Source organism: Falco biarmicus, chromosome 3 (assembly GCF_023638135.1).
Source record: "Falco biarmicus isolate bFalBia1 chromosome 3, bFalBia1.pri, whole genome shotgun sequence".
NCBI classification, from domain to species: Eukaryota; Metazoa; Chordata; class Aves; order Falconiformes; family Falconidae; genus Falco; species Falco biarmicus.
Genome location: NC_079290.1, coordinates 45,726,087 through 45,745,765, shown reverse-complemented (window position 1 = coordinate 45,745,765; position 19,679 = coordinate 45,726,087). Strand labels below are relative to the sequence as shown.

The following is a 19,679-nucleotide window of genomic DNA, read 5'->3' as shown; positions in this document are numbered from 1 at the left end:
AATATTTATTTACCTAACTGTAATAATTTCAGATCTTTATCATTAAATGAGATTCCTGAAGGATTATCAGTTTCATCTAATACCTATTATAATGAAGAGGCTCTTTGTCAGTGGAGCTGATAGACATTAAATCCGCTACTTGCAAATTAAATGTTTAAGAAAGAAGCAACGAATCAGGGAAAGACATAATATCTTCTACTGTTTAAAGTAAAATAAAGAAAAATAATGAGACTGAGCAGGTTTTCGCTAGAAAAGCACAAGCAGGTGTTGGCTTAAAGGTATTGGCTTTTCACCTGGGAAGCCTGTGAGAAGGGGAAGCACTAATCAGAATCAACTGGTAAAGGAATAACAACATATTTGAGTCTGTAAAATGATGGCTGATGGCAAAAGGAGAGTCAGCTTTTTATTCATTCTACCAAGTTTTGCTTATCAGTGTGCAAACATCCATAGATGACAAAGTGCTCACATGCCCTGTTCTGGTAATGCTATGAAATCATACATTCAGAGTGCAGTCTGGCTTCCTATATCACAAGCTATTACATTTCATGCAGTTACTCATGTATTAAGTTAATTATTTGGCTATCAATAAGTAATAACTTGTGTTTTGCCACAGCACATTTTCCAGAAATGCATGACCTGAAGACATCAAGAAATGAAGAATCCATTACTTTGACAGTTTGTTCTAGTGGTTAATCCCTTTCAATGTTAACTAATAGGTACCCAATTCTAATTTGAAATTACTTGGTTCTAACATCTAGCCACTGGTTGACATTATGCTTGTTTGCCTTGACGGAAGAGCCTTTATTACTTTGTGTGTTTTCCCTAATGTACTCACCCACTTTAGTCTCATCACCTCTGTGTGGTCTAAACAAGAGGAGCTCATTAGCACTTACTAGAGAGTTAAGACCAGGATATCATGGTTTTAGCTATTTTCTGCATATTTTCCACATTAAAAATACAGACACCAGAATTCTCTGTAATTCTTGTTTTCACCTCTGTGTTCTCATTCATTTTTTTTTATCTGCACATTGAAGATTCACATTAGTGTTTTTTTCTTTTTAATTACCTCATTTCTCTCTTGTTTTCTTCAATATTTACAAAATGTTCAAATTCCTTAAGTCTTGTAAAATTTTCCTGGATTTGTTAAAATTTTGCATAAAAGACTGAAGATCTGCTTAGCCAATTCTTGTACAACTGTACAGTGTAAGTACATAGATTTAACCAAGATTTTTAAAAATCTAAGTTTTATGATATTATATAATATGACTTGGCTATTAATAAACTGCAAAATTCTTTATCCACATATGATGTAAGCAGATCAGACTCCTCTATCCCCAAAATATTTATGAATATTTTATTTCTTTATCAACATTAACAAATGCACAGTCTCAGCCAGTAACTGACTTTGGGTTTCTTTTCTTTCTTTTCTAACTAATGTAGTTAGAAAATTGTTACTTATTTGTGTGAAACCTGGTTATGGATTTTTCCCTGAAGCATTCATCAATATTTTTATAGTCTACAATTTCTACTTCATATCAGTATTTGTTTACTCTTTTTTCCACTTATTACGGGTTTTATTTCTAATTATTTTTTATGCACCACTGAATCAGCACCAGATTCTAAGTACAACAGCTCTTTTTTTTTTTTCAGTTGCAGATTTGTGACACTTTGTCACGTCTTACAGCAATTAAAGAGCTCCCTATTTTCATTCCATTTTTTCTACCTTTTTCCTCTCAAGTCATGTCACTTGTAATCTTAGCAATAGAAAACAAACCGTATGATTTCAAAGTATATACAGCAGGAAGCAAAAGATATGGCAAAGCAGTTTGCAGTTTCAAAGTCCAGTGGTCAACTGCAGATAATAATTATGAAGGAGCAAGTATTTAAAGTGAGACCAGGCAGTAAATTATAGATGACAGTGTGAGATAACACTGTAATGCTGCTAGAAAGACACAGCTCACATCCTCAGTTCTGCAATTCAAAACGGTTCAACTGCAACCTAGGGAACAGGAGATATTTCCATTCAGATTTAGATTTTACCATTCATTAATCATGTTTCAGTGTAGATAACTAGGAAGAAGAAACTGATTTTGTTCTGATTTAAAGGTTCAGGGCAGGAACACTGAACACTGATTTCTTGAATAAGTAATCTTCCAGGATGATAATATCATCAAAAATAATGTAGTAATGCCTGACTTAGATTGGATGTGTTCTAAAAAGGATCACCCCAGCCTCAAAGAACTGAGATCTTACACAGACACAGAAATGTTCATATTCAAATGCAAAGGGACTGCTAATTTTTCAAGCCACTGAACAACTTCAAACAGTTGCCATTAAAAATAAAAATCCTTTCACACACTACGTATGAAATCTTTGCCCAAAATGCCCCAGATTTCCACGCAGTAAGTTAACCGTGACTCTACTATTTTATCAATGTCCTGTAATACAGTCATATACAGAAGTTTGATATGAAAACGGGGGGGAGACGGGGGGGGGGGGCGGGACAGACGGACCGCATCAGAGAAGACTTCTTCACTAAGAAGAAATGTTCCGTATAAGCTTTTTTTATTTTTTCCTATAAGATTTTGAATTTCCCAGTCTCCACCCACTTGTTTAAGACTCTGGAAACAGTATTTTCTGGTTTACACTGAAACATGAGACTCTTAAATATCTCTTCAGCTGCTTCCTAATGTTTGTTCCACAGGAAGGGAGTTAGTTCGTAGCATAGTGTGCTTTGTTGTATCTGCATCAGCAAAGCAGATAAGCTCAGCGTCTCTTCATCTGGGAAAGGGACAGAGGAAACGCACCAGGAGACAGTGCAGTACTTAAGGATTATTGTGAAGGTTTCAGGGAACAAGACAACTGTCAGGTAAGCAGAAAAGGAGAAAAGGTCCTCTGCTCTTTATGTTCTTGTGCTGCTTCCCAAAGTGCTTAAATGTGTGCAAGCACCTTCTCTGAAATAGCTTATTTTTGCATCCCAGCTGTGGATCGGTTTTTCTTATAATGAACTGAAATTCTCCTAAATTCTATTAGTATTATTATTTCTGCTTAGCACTTAAAAATCTCATTTTGGCACTGAAAATCTCTGTCTTGGGTTCGTTAAGATACATTTGAGCACTGGGTATTCCCTTCACGCAGAAGATGGACCATCTCTGGCAGTTCTACCTGACATGCTTGAGCTGGGGTCATATTGAAGGAACCAGCGGGGCTTTTTTCTGCAAATCTGATGCTCCGTGAGATTGGCTACCTATGTACTTTGATTAAGCAACAGTTCGTTCCAGAGAAATGTTATTATATGAAAGGGCAGGCTCCTCATGAGTCCCCAGATGTTTTGGGCTTTGGCAGATCCCTCCTTGGAATTCAGAGAGGCAGAAGATACTTTGCAGGTTGAAAGGCGTCATTCATAGTCTCTTGGGACTTTTCCTGGACTGTCTACATTACTAACAAGTAGAAGGCCTGTAGCAGTAAGACTAATGGCACTAAATCAAAGCATCTACAAAGCTTCTAACAGTACAATTCTTCTGTGCACTTCCCATGAGCACTTTCTCTCCTACCCTCACATTTCTTTTAGTGTCTCTGTTTGGGGCTGAGCTTTTGGCACAGTCATTGACACACAGCTTTGTCAAGTTGCAAATTACAAACTGAAAGTGTGGAAATACAAAATTAAAAGCTTGTTTATCACAGAGCTGCTCTGCTAGCCTAGAGCACTGAAGCAAGTTGTTCTCTGACAGGAGGGCTAGTGCTTTTTCAGTGTCACAGGGAAAGTGAAATCCATGCCAGACAATGCAGTGCATCAAGCCCAGGAAGCTGTAGGAGTTTACAAGAAAAACTTCTCCTTTCATAGTTAAAATCCCAGAGACTCTACAAAATCCCTGCAGTGTGGTGTTTAAAATGAGGTACTGCAAGAGCGGCAAATAAAAGTGGGCATGCTCTGCTAATGAGGGTGCATTGTGCCAGCTTTTCACAAAGAATAGCACATTGCCACCCACATCAAACCAGGTCTGCTTGACAGATGTGGAAAGAGAGGGAAGAGAGGCTATTGCACTGTTTATTCCCTTCTGCCCACCTTGGTCTGGCATCTTGTAGAGACTATGGATCATACTGGGTCTGATCTTGCCCTCATTGAAAAAAGACAATGTTTTGTGTCAGAGTTGGATAACCTAGGGGAAAATGGCAGCATTCAGATTCTCACCCCACACCCAAACATAACATGCTCTCAGACCGCATTTCTGTTCACTTTAACAGCAATAATATGATTGGCAACAATAAGATTGCAGCCTTCATTAGGTTCAGGAGTTAAGATACTGTTTGTCATAAATGATAATATTTTACAACTACTACTTCAGGGTATTTATATGCAGATTCAGACAATTCCACAATGTATGGAGAGCATCCATTTGTGGGTTTCCAGTTTATAAAAAATTACTTCTAATAGCATTCCACTAAGGCAGACATTTTTTCTGGTATTAGGCATTTTTTCTTGAGTACTTTCTCTGGTAATTTAATAAATCATTCTTCATATCCTCATGTTTAAATTATATTCCCATACAAACTGCATCCATCAGAGCTGATGAGAGCACAGCAGTGCACACTGTAACTTCCAAAGAGCTGGCGTCTCACACACTCATTAGCAGAAATGTATCTAGAAGTTATAAATGCTTTTCCAAAGATACGTACAACACATGTCCCAGTGACTTACTCACTTCCTGCTTTCCTTCAAAAGCAGCTGAAAGAGGCAGTCTGCACCTGCTTTCTCCTTGTGCTGACATCTGTTTCTAAATGAGAAAGGAGGCAATGAATGTTAAGCTGAAGGGGCTTGTTTTATTTATGATTGCAAAGATTCTTGGCTTGAAAAAATCAGTTCAATTCCAGCGCCTTTCACCTTCCAGGCTAAGCAGGGAGACAAAGACAGCATTCATAGGCACAACACATGTGACATGGGGCAATCTAATGGCATTAAAACAGTTCAGTGAAACATTAATGAATTTACAGTTATGACAGCACAACAGTGCAAGGATCTAACCTGCTCTGTGGTAAGTGGTTTTCGTAAGAAACCTCAAATACAAATAACCAGTCAGGAATCTAACTAAAAAAAGTTTCTCTTCTGACAAAACAAAATCAACATGTTTTTTTCTTTTTTTTTAACCAGTACCCATTGTCTTGTTTGCTGCGTTGCTGGTGTTTCTCCAGTCCATGCCATATCTCAGACTGTTCTCATCAAGCTGAGACAAGACTTCCGCTATTCCAAGCATCTGATATTTCAAATACATTTTTGCCCATAATCTCCTGTGCTTCATGGCGCTAGCCTCAGCAGCTGCTTGGAACTGAGATCCAGGAAAAAGCCTTGCACAGAAAAATAGGCGGTATGATCTAGTACATAATGCCTTACCTTTAATCCAGCTTTATATTCACATCCTTTTCTTCACCTTCGTATCCCCTTCCTGTCACATATGTGTGCTCACTCGTGTATTTGGGTGAGGTTGGACGTGTAAGGTATTAAATCACATATCAGCAAGGTTCCTGAGACGAGGAAAGATGTGAGCACTGGCTGTTCACACAAGATATTATCTTGCCTCACTGACATCAGAAAGGTTACTGCCATTGACTTAAATCAGCATGGTGACAGAGACAGCAACCTCTGCTAGAATACACATTTCCAGAATCCTAGAGAAGAAGGTGTTGAGCTTGAGGAGATAAATATGTAGGGCATCTTCTCTTCACAGTCTACCAAGAATGGTGGTCACACATTAGTATCCACAATTTTTTTCACAAGATTAGTCATTTCATTGTAGACATTCCCTTGTAAGAAGAAGCAAAGCAAAGTAAAAGTACTTCCAGTTTTTCTTAAATGTCTGTGTTTTAAAATATATCCCATGACATTTCTATGAAGAAATAGGTGTTCTTCCAAATGCTATAAAGATACATATTCTAAATCACATTGTCCCTTCCCAGGAAAATGGATAATGAAACAGGCAAGGGACACAGAGGGGAAAAGTATTCATCTCTGAGTTTTCAGGGATCTGCCAAATGAAGCTGGGTTTTGATTACTTAGATGAAGGCAGGCTGGAATGGGAAGAGAAGACGGTAAGAAATGGAGATGCACTGCAGTCTGCAGTGTTCCCACAGAATGGGTAAATACAGTGAAGCTTACCTGATTTTAGTTTACTCCAGCGCTAATACCAGTGAAACCAAGCAGTATGGGGTGCAGTGCAGCCCAGCTAATTACATAAACACCCAAAGGTATAACACAGCAAAAGCCTTTGTTAACAGTATCCAAGTCCGCAAGACTAAAGGTAACTTTCATAGCAGCTAGAGTTTGTTAGCACACCAATAAGATCTATAACTGTGCTCCAGACGCACTGTAGCACTTTTCTTACTGAAAGAAAATGTTGCTGCAAAGACATTGTCATGAGAGAGGAACTACAGACACAAGGCAGAATAGAAGTGCAGCCACAGAATTTTATTTAATCCTCAGACTGCTTGTCAATTGTTTTCATCAGGACTTCTCATATCAGCAGGGACTGTTGGGAGGAGAAGAAAAATTTCCTTTTTCTATCAGAAATGCTTTGAGAATCAGATTTACAAAAAAATAGTATATAAGATTGATTGCCTTCATTAGCCTCATTTCAGTAATACTATTAGCTATAATCAAAAAACAGTTTCTTATGGAATTACATTCTTATTAATATCACAACATCCTCATCCCCCCACCAGTTATCATATTTGTTTATTGTATGCTGGAAACCCCAATAAAATTAGCTAACTGGAGACTAATAGGATGGCTGTTTCTTTCTCTCTTCCATACATCCTGTTCGCTTGGTTTTATCTTTCTTTCTAAAATGTTTTTTTGTTGTCAAATTGTATTGCAGAGGACAGAATGCTTTTCTGGTCCTTACCATGTCTCATACATTAAAAATGCATTAGGGAAGAGATCGACTACCTCAATCCACTTTAAAATGTTGTGTTTCCCTCATAGCCACCGAAAATAAGACTCATGAATACATCAGTCCTAAACAGAGTAAGTGGTGGTTCCTCATTTAATAAAAATGCAGGCCAAAACTTAATATTAAAAGGATGATGTAAAAAAAAAAAAAAAAGTATAGTTTGCTCCATATATTTGCTGTTCAAAATGATTCATCAATTATAATAATTGTAACAATAATAGGAATCTGAAGAAAAAATAAAATGACCTTGTCTAATTCAAACCTAGGAGGAAAATTAGTTTTCCTGAACAACCAAAAAAACTGCTTTCAGAAGTGGTTTTATCTCTGTGGAATTGGTGCAAAAGTCATGCTGTTACATATCCCTTCTGTTCAGTACCTAAAAGGCTGGGGGAGATATTTTTTCACACATATTCCCAGCCCTGCTCTATTCCCATCATGCTTTGTGGGATCAGCACAAAAGGTCTAGAAAGTAGGCTGGAAAAATCAGCTGCGGGTTCTCCTTGAGAGAAGGGCTCCCCAGCTGCTGCCGTGCCAGCACAGCCAACTGCTCCCCTCCAGCAGCTCACTCCTCTCCAGTATACTGGCGGACCAAGGTTGTGATGCTTACTGTGCTCCTTACGTGGGGATGGGACAGCCCACCTCTAAGTAATGCAGCTGGTGTGGAGTGACAAAGCATCCCACATATACCCCAGAACCAGGTCCCAGAAGGTCACTGCTGTCTCTCTGGATGTCAGGATCCTACACCCTGCAAGTCTATAGGTGATTTCTTTCTAATAGAATTTACTAACAGCAGAACTTGCATGATTGCACCCATGCCTATAAAATGGAGCTTCCTACAGGGACAGCACTTTTTGTTTTATTATATGAGCAATGATTTCACAGAATGGCTGAGCTTGGAAGGCACCTCTAGAGATCATCTAGTCAAAATCCCCTGCTCAAAGCAGTGGCAGCTAAAGCAGATTGCTTAAGTCCATGCCCCACTGGGGTTTTAATATCTCCAGGGACAGACACTCCATCTCTCATCCTCTGGGCAACCTGTGCCGGTGTTTGAGCACCCCCAGAGTAAATAACATTTTTTTCTTATGTTTAAGGAGAATTTCCTGTATTTCATTTTCCCTGTTGCCTCTTGTCCTGTCACTGGGAAGCACTGAAAAGAGCCTGGCTCCACCCTCTTTACTCACCTCCATCAGGTATTTATTCACATCGATGAGATACCCCGAGCCTTCTCTTCTCCTGGCTGAATAGTCCCAGCTCTCTCAGCCTTTCCTCGTAGCAGAGATGCTCAAGTCCCTTAACCGTCTTCATGGCCCTGTGCTGGACTCTCTCCAGTAGCTCTACATCTCTCTGGGACTGGACAGCCCAGAAGGGGACACAGCACTCCAGGTGTAGCCTCACCAGTACTGAGTACAGGGGCAGGATCACCTCCCTCAGCCTCCTGGCAACACTCCTCCTAGTCAGCCCAGGAGGCTTGTTGGCCTTCTATGTTGCATGGGGGCATTTATGGCTCACATTCAGCTTGGTGAACAACCCTCGGGCCCTTTTTATTGGAGGTGCTGTCCAGCTAGTTGACCCCACAGCTTCTTCTGGTACCTGTAGTTGTTTCTTTCCAGGGGGAGGGCTGAGCATTTCCCATGAAGTTCAATGAAAGGAAATGCTCAGCCCTGTCCCTGGAAAGAAACAACTACAGGTACCAGTAGAAGCTGTGGGGTCAACCAGCTGGAAAGCACCCTATTGAACTCCACGAGGCTCCTGTCAGCCTGTTTTTCAAGCCACAAACATTTGGCAGAGCAGCCACTCCTCCCAGACTTGTATCATCTGCAAACCTGCTGAGGGTGCATTTTGTCCCACTGTCCAGGTAACTTATGAAGTTTTTAAACCATGTTGGCCCCAGTATCGATCCCCAGTGTACACCTCTGGCAAGTGGCCTCCAGATGGACTTTGTGTTGCTGATCACAGCCCTTTCAGCCCAGCAGTTCAGCCACTTTTCAGTCCAGCTCACTGTCCTCTTACCCAGTCTGTACTTCATCAGTTTGCCAGTGAGGATATTTTGGCAGACAGTGTCAAAAACCTTGCTAAACTCATGACAAACACCATCCACTGCTCTCCCTCATGCACCAGACTAGTCACTTTGCCACAGAAGGCTACCAGGTTGGTCAAGAATGATTTTGCCTTCCTAGACCTGTGCTGACTACTCCCAGTCACCTTCTGTATGTTACGTGTTTGCAGATAGCATCCAGGATTATTTATTCCATCCCTTCTGCAGGGAATGAGGTGAGGCTGACTGACCTGTAGTTCCTTCTTGAAGAAAGGAGTGTCATTCGCTTTCTTCAGTCCTCAGGAACCTCCCCTGATTGCCATGACCTTTCAAAGATCATCAAGAGTGGCCTCTCAGTGATACTGGCTGGCTCCCTCAGCAGTTGTTGCATCCCATCAGGTCCCACAGACTTGTGCGCATCCAAGTTGTTGAAATGTTCCCTAATTTAGTCCTCCTCCAACAATGGTACTTCTTCCTTATTTCAGATGTTTCCATGTGTTTCAAAGACCTGGCATTCCAGAAGGTTGGTCTTACCAGTAAAGACCAACAAGAAAAGAGCACTGAGTACATTGACCTTTTCTGCATCCTCTGCCACCATTCAGCAGTGGGCCCACATTTTTCCTAGCCTTCCTTTTGCTGCTGATGCACCGGTAGAAAACTGTCTTGCTGCTCTTAACATCCCTCACCAGATTCAGCTCCAGGAGGTCTTTGACTTTCCTAACCTGGTCCCTACATGCTTCAGCAGTGTGTCTATATTCCTCCCATATCACCTAGCCCTACTTCAGCCTCTTGAATGTTCCTTTTTTATCTTTGAGTTTTGTCCAGAGCCTCTTGTTCATCCATGCAGGCCTCCTCCCACTTTTTGTGTCACTTCCTGCATGTGAGGACAGACCACTCTTGAGTCTGGAAGAGATGACCCTTGAAAATCAGCCAGCTCTCCTGAACTCTTCTCCAAGATGGTCTCCCATGGGATTCTTCCAAACAGGTCCCTGAACAGGCCAACGTTTGCTGTCCTGGTGTCCAGGGTTGTTTAACCTGCTATTTGTCTTCTCTCAGGATCCTGAGCTCCACCACTGCACGGTCATGGTGGCCAGGGCTGCTCCTGATCTTCACATTCCCAACCCATTCTTCTTTGTAAAAATCAGGTCCTGCAAAGCATTTCCACTCTTCATCTTCTCAGTCATCTGTATCAGGAAGTTGTCATCAATGCACTCCAGAAACCTCCTGGAAACCTTTGCCCTGCTGTGTTGCTTCTCCAGCAGAGATCAGGGATGTTAATGACTTCTGTGAGGACCTAGGCTAGTGAACAGATTTCTTCCAGTTATTTGAAGGAGGACTGATCTGCTGCTTCTACCTGATCAGGGAGTTTGTAGCAGACACCCACATCAATGTCACCCACATGGGTCTGCCAGCCAGCCCAGACCCATAAGCTCTCAGCTGGCTCATGGCAGAGCTCCATGCATTCCTACTTCTTTCTCAGAGAAAGAAGTTGCCCTTCTTACCATTCTGTCCTGCCCTTCCCAAAGAGCCTGTATCCAGCCATTGCAGCACTCCAGCTGTGTGAATGTGATTTGCCCATTAATCAGAGATTTCAAAAAATGCAGGCTCCATCTACTGCAGAATTCAAAGAAGGTGAGCATTTTCCTTTTTTTATTTCTTTTCCAAACAATTGGCAACAAACTCCATTTCTCAGTACCATTGCAAAGTGTATGTCTTATGGTCAAATACGTCCTATGCTACTGTTAGTTTTGTAACAAAGAAATGTTTCTATGAAATGGTGCTTATCACTGAAATTAAACAGAAATGATAAATGGCTTGCTAATATTTTTCTGTGAGCCAGTTTTTAAATGGGTCACATTGTTCTTCTCTTTGCTAGCAACCTAAAATAGAAGTTATTATATCAACAGTGGTTTGCACATAATAGAACGTTATCTGAAATTGAGTTTGATAATGTTTTTCCTTGAAAATTAAGGCTATAGCAGTATAGTTATTGAAAATTATGATCATTTACTCTTTATTTTTCTATTTTAAAACAATATTCTTGATAGTAAAAGTTGCATTTGGAGTTCTGACCAGAGAAAATGATCTCTTGGTACAAGCAATAAGGAAAATTAATGTTCACATTGAGAGCATGGCTTTATCAAGGCTTCTTTGCCTTTTGTGGGCCAAATTCTCTACTGGCATATTTGATGCAATTGCACAGACTTCAGTGGGACCACACTAATCCATGTTACAGTGAATGCAAGACTTTTTTTGTTGTTGTTAAAATTGAACTAAGCTGTAAAAATAAGGATAGAATTTAAGTAAAAGCATTGACAGCATTTTCTTTCACAAATCTTGGATTTGAGAGGTTATTTACGAAAACCAAACTGTGGTCCATTTCTCCCTGGAGTATCTTGCAGATGTGCAGCTGGCAACTCTTCAACAGCAAGGAAAATATGAGCTACCCACAGACACCAGCAAAAATCCAGGCACATGATGTAGCCCGCCCAAGGCATGTGGGGCCATTCTGGAGTCACCAGCACCCCCACGGGAAGGGGTTTTTTACACTTCCTGTGAAGCACTGTTGGAAAATAGAAATTCAGATGTGCACAGGGTGCAAGTTTTTGGCCCAGCTCAGATTTGTGCATTACATCAGTGCTGGTGAGGACTGTGTTCAGGCAATGCCACATGCAGCTACAGAGAATTCCTTCTCAGAGAATGGATTTTCCTGCTGTCATGTAAGCAGCTTCTGCTCCCACTCAGCTCTCAGTTCAGGATTAAAGGGTATCTCAGGGCTCCACTTTGGTGGCTTAAGTTAAAGAAGCGCCAGACTGGTCAAAATCATTTGCAACACTTAAAAGCATAATAAAGGAAAATCAAGAGGTCGTTCCACCACCTGCTGAGGAGAACGGAGGTGCAGGAGAGAACAAACTCAAGTACAAGGTCCTGACTACACCTGGCACCATGTGTTAGACTCTTCGGGGATTCTTCAGAGAGGTGAACTTCACTTGCACTGAGATCAATGAAAACCTGCGCATTCAATCTGTTTCTCATGAAAAAAATAACTCTGAGTCTCTCCAGTGTGCAAGTCAGAACAGTCTGAAAGTCACAGGGAAATGAAGGGCTGAAAGGCTAAGAATTTCATGCTTCTTTTTCTTTTTATATATTCTTTATTCCCGCACACCCTATGGGAAACATAGGACTTCAGCACAGGGACAGCGAGAAAGATTCAGGGCTGTTAAATTAGTAGCTTGTTTAAATCCCAAGGTAAAGCAATTGTGCTAAATTAATCTATGAACCCTCACATCAGATCTAGAGCCTCTGAGCAGTACAGATATTTTGAGATGATCTAATTGTGGTTGGAGAGAAGGGTAAGTATGGGTGCAAGTAACACTATACTGTGTGCTGCAATGGGGTTAGCCCACAGCACAGTGCAAAAAGTTGACACGACCAACACAGCCAGAACACCAGGGATCAAAGATGCCTAGGCATTTCTAAAAATTAGTTGCTGGAATAATCACAAGATACTAGATTTGAAATGCTTGCTAGGAAACTGAGCAAGATATGTAAAGAAAAAATGCAAATTTCTGGAAGGGGTGGAGGGATTGGGAAAAGCAGGGAAGGCTACTGCTGCCAATTAATAGGTTACTAGACAGGAGCTGTCTCTCATGGGAGTTTTTCCAGCTCTTAAGCAGGAATCAGAGGCAACCCAGTGAGCTTTGCTTTCTAAACTCAGTCAGAACCAGTTAACAGTAGTGCCTCTCACCCAGGTGAATTAGAGGATACAGGTACTGCCGTCTTTAATATCATATTGGGAAGCAGGGGACAGGTCTTGACAAATCACAGGTGAAGGCTGCACTGTGGAGCTGAGTGAGAGCAGCATTTGGGGTAATCTAGGCTCCTTCTGGACAATGCTCTTCTGTGAGTCCAGTATTGGCAGATGCTGTGGGATGGAAGCATTACATCCATCCCCACTCCGCACCTAGCCTAACATCAGCACTATGAAAGCACACGCAAATCATCATGGCATTGTCAATTTAATCTCTACAACCAAGCAAGAAGGGAATGGAGAAGGCTTCTAATGTGCAGCTGGTAAATGTGGAATTTGTAGTTTATTGGTATATCCACCTTCACTGGGTAGATGACATTTATACACTGAAATGGACTTTTTAAATAAAATTCTTCAGGTTACACGTTTGGTTTTACCTCTCTGCATGAATGGTGGAAAACATTTTTAAATACTATGCTGCAGAATGAAAATAAAATGAATAAGCATTTTGCAGTTTGCGACTCTTTAAAGATGTGATTGATGATTGTCCCATTGCTGCAGGTCAACCCCTGCCATACAAAACTCCAGATAATCTTCAGCTGCATTTCCTAAACCTTTAATAGGATGAACAAAGCTAAAACAACAATGCATGATTTATTTCCCAAAAGCAGCTGACAGAAGGAAATGGATACCAAGTGAATTAACACATTAGAACAATTGGAAATACAGCCCATTTGGAAATCCAAAACAGACTGCCTGGAATGATTTCACTCTAGCACGAGATTAATGCCAGTCCCTTGCTTAGGTGTGTCATCTAGGTGTAATCTAGTGCTCCAGTTTTAGAAAGGTTGATGGGTGCACACCCTGGGGCTTGAGTGTTAGGGTGAGCCTTGACTTAATTGATTACATGACCAGAGTAGCACCTATCATGGCCACACACATGTTGAGGATTACATGCAAGGGCTACATTCACATGCATGGACAGACACACACAACACAACACTTTCTAATATAAACAAATATTTCTATTATTTGGTTGTTGAGAGGCATTATAAAAAATAGCAGGTATATTATAGGCTGTAAATAACATTCTGTCTTTAAGAAGCTGCATCTGTATCCAGAGCAAAATCTTGGCGGTCATCTCAAGGGAGTAAGGTTTCTCTCACACCTGATTTATAACCAAGAATTTCTCAGAAATTGGGGGTTACCATTTGTCAGCCACAACTTGTCAGCAAAGCCTGTTTTCTTCAGGTAAACTTCCACCTGTGTCTGTTTCAAAGTTACAGGAGTGTATTTTTAGAAAACTGTGGACCTTTAGTCAGCATACCAGACTCAATCACAGCACTGTTAAAGTAATATGTACATTTACAGCTGTCATTAACAAGGTATATTTAAGAGCTTTAGTTCTTTTTTATCCTTCATGGGGTAATAAGCCATAATTAAAGGAATGAGGGGCTGTATTACAGAAACATTTCCCACCACATGTGTAGCACAAGGATTACTTTGCAGAGAGACAACTGGCAGCTGAAGCAGTTCAGGGTATTTCTTCATATATTCATGGCAAAAGCATGATAGCACTTTCCACTAAAAAAAAAAAAAAAAAAATCGACACCCAAACTCTAACACAAGACCTTGTTAAATCACTGTACCTGAAAATGGGTCAAACTTCATTAGTGTGTGCAGGTAATGGAGACTAGGCAACATCATAAAAATGGTCCTGTTGGTGGATATCTGAGTCCACATACATGATCTGTGACCAGCAGCTGTAAAAAGCTCTTTGCATTCCTTTTGGTGCAAGAATCACTTGGAACAAAGGTCACCCCAAAACAAAATCAGTTCAAGCAGCCTATCTGAGAGGAAGATGAGGAAGGAAGGAGGAAGGCTTATTTCATCTTCTGCACTGTCAATCATTTTTACACCACTCCAGATTATGCAATATGCCAGAGCAGGGACTGTGAAGCATGAGTTCCTCAGGAAAAGGCAGTGTTCATTAGCACTATCTGCTGCACAATGTGTGCTCTCAGATGTCTAAGGTGGAAAGGTCGCAGCCACAGACTTCACAGCATCTTTATCCAGCCTCAGCCTACACCCACTCTTGAGTACCCACAGTTATGAGGAAGAAAAGTTAAATGCTTTCATGTGAAGTCTTGTGTTTATCCTGGTGGCATATAAAGAAGAATCCAGTTAAAATCAAATTAACTAGCTCCTGTCTTAAGAATGCCATTGTTACCAAGCAGTACAGATTAAAATAAAATTCCATTAATTAGTGATCTGATTTAATTTTGCAATGCTGTTTTACAATGTGTAGTGTCCAACAATACATAGCAATAATCCTAAAAAGAGCACCTGAGGATTTACAATGTATAATGATGTGTAATGTCTTTGGTACTCAAACTCTTGTTCCTTTGTTTGCATGTAAACCATGGTGATACAAACTGGCTTCGCATAAGGCACAAGACTTTTTATCATCTCAAACAAAAATCAGCTGTAATGGAATGAGGTAAAATTACAAACATAAGGGCAGAATTACTTCTGTTCAAGGGACTGTGTCATATGGTCACAAACCTTCTTTTCCTTGAGTATCTGGGTTTATTGTGATATTTCAATAATCTTCAGAGAAGTGTTGAAAATCCCTTTTTTAAATTGTATTGGTCTCTCTCCTTTAGCTGAATTCCCCACCTACACACGTACACAGGCACACACTCTTAACCTTTTTAATTATGCACCGAAAGGCTTTAATGGAGCCTCAAGCCACAGTACTTCTGAAATCAAACATGTTGGTGTTTTGTGGAAGCTATCTTGCAAATTTTTGGCAGAACAGATTCAAGGCAAGCTCCATGCAACCTCCCAGCTCTGCATACAAATTGAGAGCCCGAATCAGAAACAATCCTCTTCCTTTATTTTGTTCTGGCTTAAAACAGCTCTCTGAGATCAACCTCATCCATGCAAATGTCCCAAAGAGAAATGCTAGATTTAGCTGACAAATGCATAAAATCTCATGTTGTCACAGAATTCCCCAGTCTCTACTCAGCACCAGATGTTAAAGAATGCAAATCTACAGCTGGGTCTGGTGTTCATGTGTACTCCAAATTCCCTCCTTCACAGCTGTTGTTTTCCACTTCCATGTACATAGAGCCAAATTTTCAGAAGCAGGAGGTAGACCAAGGCTCCCTATGTTGATGTGAATATACGTGTTTCTTTATTTGCCTGGAAAACACCTGTTTGAGTTGAATAATCGTTTAATTGTGAGGGCTTATTTGAGTATGCTCACCTGCTCACTCACCAGGATTGAAAACAACCTTTCTCATCTTTCAAATACAATTTTCTCTGGAAATAGATTTGTCTTTCCAAATATCTGTTTGGAGGTACAGAATAGGATTTTCATCCTTGCTTAGGCCTCCTGGGCTCCGTGGAAATAATAATTATAACCACAGTAATACAAAACAAAAGATGTGATTATGAGGAACTGCAGAGTACTGTTTCTTCAGATATCTCGGGGGGGAGGGAGGGCTTTTCTGGCCATCCTCTGTGCCACTCAGGAAAGGAAGATCTAGCCTGGCACTATAATGACTGTTTTAAACTTCTGTTCTCCCTTGTGTAGATACAACCAGTCTGTGCAGCTTTTGAAATATAGTCAGTGAGTGCCATGAAAATAATAAGTCGGCAAGAGCTGAACTGGTGTGATTGTTTTTCCTTTTTCTTCCTATCTAAATAGGTGGAAAATTTCAAACAACAAGTAAGGGTGACTACAACAGCCCACATTTGCTTTCCTGAGCTTCCTGTAAATTAATTCAGATTTGCAAGGCTCACCTCCAGTGGCCTCAAGTGTAGTTTAGGTTTTGTTTTCTTAAATGAAGATAAAATGCATATGGGGACCTTTTCTTTACCCTTACTTATGTAACAATCTTCAATTCACTGTGTTCTCAGTTATACAGGCAGTAATCATAATCTAACCAAACATTTGTCTTCTTACACCTCTGATTTTCAGCCAAAGTTGAGAGATTGGTTTCACCTAGGGCTGAGATATATTACTGTGTTTAAAAGGGTTGAGTCTTACATGATGGGAGAGGAATGTAGTCAAGACACAGGTTCAAATTTAAATAAAGAGTCCGAATTGGACGATCACATGTAAATACCTGATTTTTAAGGAAAGCATAGCATGCACTGTACCATTGCAACACACCTTATATCAGACTCCATTAGTTTACCAGAATGTTTGTCTTTTCCCAAGTTGTTTTTATTCCTTTGGGCTAGATGGGGATATTTTTATCCTGGTTTTATGCCTCTGAATGTTTTAATGCCTGTGTCAAATGCAATTCACCCAACAGCACTGTCTCCCCGATGTCACTGAGACCTAAGGTGGTAAACCCACGCTATGAATAGCAGTGTTGTCCAGCTTGGTCATCCAGTACCTGTAATTGGTACAGAGAATTACCTCAGCCTTCAAGCCCTGAGCTGGCTTGCAGGAGCTACCCCAGTTCTCTCTACAGCACTGCTATCCACCACCTCTGGCTCTGGCCCTAGGGCCAACCGAGCCAGGCTGGGTACTTGCCTCTGCCATACCAGTGCTCTTACAAACCTGCACGTTGCCGATAGATTGAATCAGGTAAACAAATCTGGCTACAAATACTGAAAAATTGACTCCTAAAGTTGCATAAGCTAATGCCAGAGTCCTCTTATTGTCGTGAAATGTTTTAACATAACTTGAATGATAGCTATGAAACGTAGAAGTGGAGCAGAGATGTAGTGAGAGTCCCCAGCTATTTCTGCATTTACTGACTGTGGCCATAAGGCAGAGCAATAGTAATGAAAATATTCAGTGTTAAAGACACTTCTGGGCAGTCTAGCAGGTTTTATTACTACTATTATTGTACACATATCCATAATATCCTTTTTTTAAAGTAAACAATAGTGTCACTTTAGGAAAGCTGTGATTTAAGATAAAAGGAAAAGTAGTGTTTGCTGGTTTTACAGTAAGCAATAACAGAGTTATCCACTTATCTGATAAGAAGAATGGAGGGAGAAAAGTTTAAAATACTTTGTTTGAAGTTATATGACCCGGCACAAATAGCCTCAGTGACATTTTAAGATCAAATAGTCCCAGCATCAAGTACCTGTACTCATGTACTTCAGATCATAAGGGGAAGTTGTGACAAGTTGTGCCTGACCTGCCCAAGCAAGGGAGCTAGTGCCTGGGGTGACATTTAATTTATGTTATTAATATATGTGTTATATATATGTATATTATGTATACATTATATGTTATGTACATTATGTTATTTATTAATAATCAGACTTTAATTCTGAGTTCCTGGAGTTTATCCTGCATATTTTTGCAAGTGTCACCAGGTTGTATTTACTTATTTATTTGACTCTGAATACTCCCTAGTAACAATATCCCAATTAAGTGTTTTATACAGTAATTAAAATTGCATTTACCGAGTTACATTTTTAGGTTAGTGACTGTTTTCCTGGAAGAATGGAAGGGAATTACTACCAAGGCAAAACTAAATATTTCTGAAATTGGTAAAGAAATACATGTTTAGACCTTTAAAAAAAACCAAAACAACCTAGGCAGAGCTGACATTTAAATATGATAAATTGTAAAAGGATTGTTAAAAATGTTGAAGAAATACTAAGAAAGAGGAAGCACTGAGAAAGGTGGGGACGCCAGGGAGATTTCAAACAGCCTGCACCATCAAAAAGGCATTAAATCTGAGACTACAAGATGTTGAGACCTAAGCTGTGAGAAGTCACGAGGAAAACAAAGTGCTGATTGTGCCCAGAGTAAAGCATAAGGGGTGCATGGGGAGGGAGTTTAAAAACCTGGCTGCAGTTGCGTTTGGAAGGTTTGGGGGGAGCATCATTCTGAGGCAAACAGGCAGGTGGGAAGCTGTTACATAAAAAATAAAAATACATACATACATAAAAAATAACTGTGGGGAAAAGCAAAGTCACCTACAAAAATCATTGGAAAAGAGGGTTCTTTTCTTCCATAGCAAAGGTTTTCATTCATAGGAAGCAAATAAAGGAGATTTCTACAGGAAAAAGCAGTCTGCCAAAGCGTGCCCCCTACCCCGCACGCAGCAAACATCACTGCTGTTAGGAAGGCGGCGTTTTCAGCCAGCACCGCTCTCAGGGAGACTGCAAAGCGCAGTGAGCCCAGTGCCAGAAGCAGGGCTCGGGCAGGACAGCCGGGCTGTGGGGAGCCAGGCCACAGGGAACAGCCACCGCTGCTCCTTCAGTGCGCTAGGTATAAAAGCAGGTTACCTTCAGATTAATTATATTGTATGCCTACTTTATGATCATTGTCACAGAAATTTATCTCAGAAGAGATGCCTTCTGCCTGGAAAATAAATGTTTCTGCTCTGCTTCATTGCCACATAGCTGGAGGAGTCCATTGTCTTGGGAAAACATTTTTTCCATTTACACTGACTCTTAAATATTTTATTATTCATTTTCCTTTTTAGCTTTCACAGTAAATAAAGCAAATACTTGACAGACACTAGATGTTAAATAGTCACCAATGTATATAATTTAGTGTATACATTGACTCCTCACCTATTTTCATCCTGACTTTCTATAAATTGTACTGTACGCTATGCTGTTTCCTTTGATTATTTTCATTTACTTTAGACTGCCAGTGCTTAGTTTGACTACTATTCAGTCTCTATAAGTACTTCATAATGGGCTTCAGGAAGTACAGCTTTTAAATGATGTAGCTCTGGGGCTTGAATCCGAGTGTTTGAAAGGCATTTAATTATTACTTCTTTTCTATGAGGATTGCTGCAGTACCTCTGCCACTAACTCACCTTCAGTTAGTTTAGAATCAAATGTTATTTTTATCAGTCTGAAAAAGATGTTAGAAGACTTTTTTTTAACAATCAAATTTAATACATCCTGTAGTTCTGCACACAGAGCCAGAACAGCTACATGGGTTGAAAGCAGA

General features: G+C 40.3%; 1 long non-coding RNA gene across 1 annotated transcript in view; it reads left to right on the top strand.

The window, feature by feature from the left end:
* The first annotated feature begins 2,568 nt into the window (after positions 1-2,568).
* The window catches only part of LOC130146527 (uncharacterized), a 29,973-nt gene continuing 12,862 nt past the window's right edge, over positions 2,569-19,679 (top strand). Inside the window, exon 1 of the long non-coding RNA XR_008820946.1 lies at positions 2,569-2,869. This is a non-coding gene — a long non-coding RNA (uncharacterized LOC130146527). The remainder of the gene's footprint in view (positions 2,870-19,679) is intronic.